The 5,329-nt window shown below is 46.3% G+C and overlaps 1 protein-coding gene across 1 annotated transcript in view; it reads left to right on the top strand.

Moving 5' to 3' along the window:
• The first annotated feature begins 4,994 nt into the window (after positions 1-4,994).
• The window catches only part of ADCK1 (aarF domain containing kinase 1), an 81,200-nt gene continuing 80,865 nt past the window's right edge, over positions 4,995-5,329 (top strand). Inside the window, exon 1 of the mRNA XM_010583778.1 lies at positions 4,995-5,058. The gene's annotated coding sequence lies outside the window, so the exon portion shown is untranslated. The remainder of the gene's footprint in view (positions 5,059-5,329) is intronic.

Consider the following 5,329-nt stretch of genomic DNA (forward strand, 5'->3'; position numbering starts at 1 on the left):
AAATGCAGAATTAAATGGTTCATCAAATACCTTGTAACAAATGAAGATGGCAATACAAAGTAATGGAATAAGCTACTGTTAATATCAGATATCTGTATGCCTAACAGTGGCTGCACATTGTGGGATAAAAATGATCAAAATAAACGACAGTTCTTAACTCAAGGGATAAATTATGCCACAGGTAAGATGCTAAACAGTGAAAAAGAAGAGATTTACCTAGATGGAAAGGTTCAGCCACATCAGCAACCCCTGCACTTCACATTCCCTTAGGGGTTACAGGCATCATTCAGAAGGAGTAATTATAGCTGAGGGGAAAAAGATCAGAAAGTCTATTAGTGCTTTTGTAAAAGTCTTTAAATTCTTGAAGCCATGTCTGTATTGTCTGGAATGACTGAAAGGGAGGCTGGTTTAATTTCTATTATTTGTTGTACTTTGTAGAAAAGTAAACTTTCTCAGATACACAAAAATGTCCTCATGTACTTCTGTAACACCTTCTAGACTCCAGGGTGTTTTGCAAATGTTTTGGAAGCATTCCACTCCCAGCTGATAAACATCTTTTCACACAGGACATGGTGGCCCACTGACACTTCCCAATGACCTGCAAGAAGAAGTGGAATATCATTTAGCCACCACCAGCTTTAGCAAACAAAGTAAAGGGGATTTTTTTTTCCAACAGAAATTATAAGAGAGAGGTATGGAGGTGGCACGCAATTGTCGAAACTGATACTGGGCAACAACGTTGAACAAAGGCCTTGAAAGAACAAAATACTAGTAGAAGCGGATTTTGCAGCTCACCTAAAGCACAGGTCTCCAAGCAGCACATCACTTTCCATTGTCACATTCAGACATTGGTCACTACTGACTCGAAGGGAGTGAATGACCTGGGGCAATGGGTGTACGTTTCTTTTGAGAAATGTCTTATCCAAATATTGGCTCCGTACAGTATGATTCGTAAGAAGATCATATTCTAAAATTTGATGGCTCCCTGAGTCAGTTCTGAGCTTTCCATTGTGCTGATATAAAGGCAAAACCTGCCAATCTTCATTTAAAGTTGGACCAAAAACATTTGTGGGTTTGGCCTAGCAAGAGACCTGTGAGAGTATGTTAAGCCATCTTCTGGAATTAGCTCCAGGTAGGTTGTTTTGCTTCCTGTCTTCCATGTTAATTTGCACATCTGTCAGATGTATTTGTAATATTTCTTCTGGTGTCCTGAACTAACCAGAAAAGAATCAGAAAATATTTCAGAAGTACAGATCTCTAGCACCAGAGATCTCACCAGCGAGATCTGCAACTTGTATGAATTGGCATTGCTACAGTGACTTTTAGAGCTGAACTTGTTTATAGCTGCAGAAGACGGATCTGCCTCAATATTTGATTTGCTGACCATCCACAGAATGGCAGGACAGATCAGAAGAGTGAAGAAGGACCTGCTGGGTCAAGCTGTTCTTCCCACTGTAAACTGGGTAGCGATTTCTCCCCATACCTTTTCATGTCTCCTTGTTAAGCTAGTTCTCTGGGTCCGCAAAATCATAGGACCACCTGCTTTCTGGGACTGTTCTGATCTCTTTTCCCATGCCTCCTCCTGTATATGAGGAATGTCTGGTATAAGTGAGACTTTCCAGATACCTTGCCACGTTCTTCATCAAAGCAGATCTAAAAAAGGAGGTTGACTCTCGGTAGGGAGGGCTGATACTGACCATCTGTCCTCTGTTCAGGTAGTCTGGCTGCCCTTCCCGCTCCGATGCTTGGGACAGAGAGGCCTGACTGTGTCTTTGGGTTTGTTTCTGCTTTTCATGAGAATCACACCTGGGATGCAAATGTCTTCAACAAGAATGAAAAGGAAACGCTTTTCGCTTTTTGTCTTTCACAGCAATTTGGGGTAATCTGAGATTTAATTTATTCACCAGTTGAAAGGGAAAGGGAAATCAAGCCAGCATCTTTCTTTTGCGCCAAGCTCTTTCTTGTGTACCCCCGTGCAGGCTCACACAAAAGAGCTCTGATCACTCTAACTAGGTGCTTGTTCTAATTATAGAAAGATTTAGCGTTGGTTACATAATTGCCCACTGCACATTGGCACATGGCATTGTTATACTACAAAAGCCTCTTTCCCCCCCCCCCCCGCCCAAGACCCACCATCACCCCGTTTAACTGAGAGCTGCAAGGAACAGAATTAATCTGAAGCAACCTCCCATAGCTTTTCCAAGAGAGGCCGGCAAAAATCAGATACTGACCTGCTCCCTTTGCTGGGAGCTTTGCCAACACGTGTGATCTAGTGCTTAAGGCAGGGGATTGATAGCCTGGGCCGCAGTCTTAAGCATCACGTGTAGAAGCAGTGACCTGCGATCAGGAATCAGTGCTTGTGCTGAGGTTACAGTCTCTATTTTGGATTTTTATATGTACTAGCACAGTAGCTTTAAATGGATACCCCACTATTATGCCCAGTGTCAGCCTGAGCCGTGGAGGTAATGAAATTGCAAACACAAAAATCTATAGCAAAACTTCCACAGGCCCTAGTAGATACAGGAATAGTAGATCTTTTTCCTGTATTTCCAAGCTTATTTTATTCTGTGATTCAGAGTGGTTACTTTATGTTCAGCCTGCACTCATTTCTCTCTCATTTTCTCAGTAGTACATCACGTGCATGTCTCCCTGAGTTTTTATTTTCTTCCTTTTTTAACATCACTCTCTAAATTGTAAAGCTTGCTTCCAACAAGCAGTCTTTCCTACACAATTTGTAATGGTCCAAGACTAAGCTGGGATGCTTCACTGCCCCCCATCAGTTCAAAAGCTCCCATCTGTCCAAGAAGGGAAAGAAATTTACAGGATTGTAGCCAGTTTTGCCATCATGTGGCTGATGCAGCAACTGGCCATGTGGGGCCTGTATCCTCAGCGTGCTGGCAGGGTAATCACCCTTAACTCTGCCCTCCATAATTTGTAGCTGCTTTGTTTCTTCGAGATAATATTTAGCAGGAAGCCCACACTGGGCAGGCATTTATGTTAATGTCTGCCGCAGGGGACAAGTAGGGAAAACAAAAGTGAAGTGAAGCTAGATGGAAACAAAAGGGGTAGCCAGCAAATATTGCCAATATTATGTTGATCTTTTAGGAAAAACTTTAATATACCATTGTCCCACAGCTGGGGAGAAGGTGGACAGGTTACCTTTACAGCACTTTCTGCAAGGCCTTGGGTGAAAAACCTGTTCATCCTGGCAGAGAGGCTGGTCACCAGGACCTTTTCCTGAGCACAATGTCCTGGTTTATTACTTCTAGAAGCTGAGACCTTTTGCTTCAAGTGTTTCTAGATCCCTTTTTTCCCTGTCTCTACCTTTTTGGGTGCAACTGTATCTCTGCAAATATGAATGGAAATGCAGTGTGGTGATGCTTTCCTGGATTTGTTTCAGTATTTCCAGAATCCTGTTGGAAACAATAACTCTCAAAGAATTATTAAGATCTTTTTGGTCTCCTCCTGGTTTTGGTCTCTGGCATCCTTTTAAAGTATTAAGGATTAATTGTGGTAGCTGTGTCCTTAACTCTGTCCCAAATACTTCCAGTTTTCCACTATGGGTTCCCAGATGTTACTGAATTTCAGGTTCTTATTATCAGAAAGATACTGACTGGAAACACCATTGAGTTTCCTTCTTTTCACAATGGGAGAAAAGTTCAATCAGAAATGCTAAGTTTCAAGTGGGTAACTATCAAGCTAGGTATTTGCTCCGGGGAATATGAATCTCTTACAATATTTATGACAATTCAGCAACATTTTTTCATTCTCTGCTTTGCTCTTTTATTGTAATCTTTATGGCAAGAAGACTTTGGTGAAGAGATTGGTTTTGCATTGAACCTTGAATACAATAAAATTTATTATCATTTTCATTTCTTACAGTAAGGAGCTAAAGGTTAGCTGCAGAGAAAGCTTTTTTTTTCATTCTGCAATTATTTTCCTTGTTGCCAACAGCTTTTTTATTCTTGGTGAACACAGTTGTTTTACTGAATCATTCTCTTGCATGGAGAACAGCAGTTTCTGAGATATTTATGATACACACCTCTTTGGCCTTTGGAATTATACCCGTAAATATAAGCTGATACTAGGCAGCCATGTGTGCATTTCACCGAATGGTAAAAGCTAAGTATAGCTGCATAGTTTACGCTATCAATTTACGCTGCTTGAGGATCTGACCACATGGTGAACAACACTGTATTGTGTTCAACAGGAGCAGGACAAGTGTTCAACTCTATTGCCAGAAGCCCTTTGGTGAGAGCACTCGCTCAGCACCAGGAGCAGACACGGCATTGCCAACCCACATGCTACGGCTGCGTAGGTGACTGTGCTCACACCTAATCCTGATGTGTTGCAATAGCCAGACTCGCAAAGTAAAATGTTCATGGTGCCCTGGTCAAACCCACACCCTTCGCTAAAGAGCAGTTCTGACTTCTAGTCAATAAAAGCATCAGTGCCCCTCCAGCACCTCTCACAGATGTAGAAAAGGAGTGCTCTGATATCCGAGTTTGGTATTTCTACTTTCTCTCGTGATTTCTGATAGATATATATATATATATACGCATACAGGTACCTTCTCCCTGCTGCAGGGCCTTCAGTGAGAAAACTTTGAAAACCAACTGAAATATCATAAAGGCTGAGATTTTGTTAAAGAGCGCAGAAGATGGCTTTTGTGGGCAGCCGTGCCGGGTCGGGAGCCCCACGGATGAAGCCGAGACTGCGTTACCCAGTTGTGCACCGAACTGGAGGCGCTGCCCGTGCGCCTCCTCTTCTGCAATTAGGAGGCGGGAGCAGCGCGCACCCCCGCAGCAGGGGCAGACGCGTGAGAGCAGCCCCGGGGCCGCCGGTGCGCAGCGCCCGCCCGGCTGTCCCCCCCGCCGCTCCCCGGTGGGCTCACCCAGGGGCCGCCCCTTGCAGTCCCGCCGCGCCCCCGCCGCTCCGAGCGGCCGCGGCCGGAGACTACACTTCCCAGCATGCCGCGCGGCGCAGAGCCGTACCATGTGCGCAGCGGAGGGGGGAGCCGGCGGCTGGGCGCGCGGGAGTTGAAGTGCCGCCGTGCCGGCGAGGCGGTAAGTGCCGGCTCCGTGCGCCGGCCGAGGGGGTCGACGCCGTGCCGCAGGCTGCGGAGGGTCCGGCGGGCAGGGACCCGGACCCTCGCTGGCCTCCCACCCCTCGCTGCGGCCTCGGGCGCCTCGGCCCCTCCGCGCCCCGGCTGGTGCCGGCGGGCAGCGGGGTCCGGGCCCAGGCGGCCGTTGCCCGCCGCAAGCGCAAGCCCCCGGGGGCGGAGGGCCGGCCACCGCAGGGCTCGGCGGGGGCCGGGGTGTTTCTGAAG

This window comes from Haliaeetus leucocephalus, unplaced genomic scaffold (genome assembly GCF_000737465.1).
Source record: "Haliaeetus leucocephalus isolate CR32 unplaced genomic scaffold, Haliaeetus_leucocephalus-4.0 Scaffold932, whole genome shotgun sequence".
NCBI lineage: Eukaryota > Metazoa > Chordata > Aves > Accipitriformes > Accipitridae > Haliaeetus > Haliaeetus leucocephalus.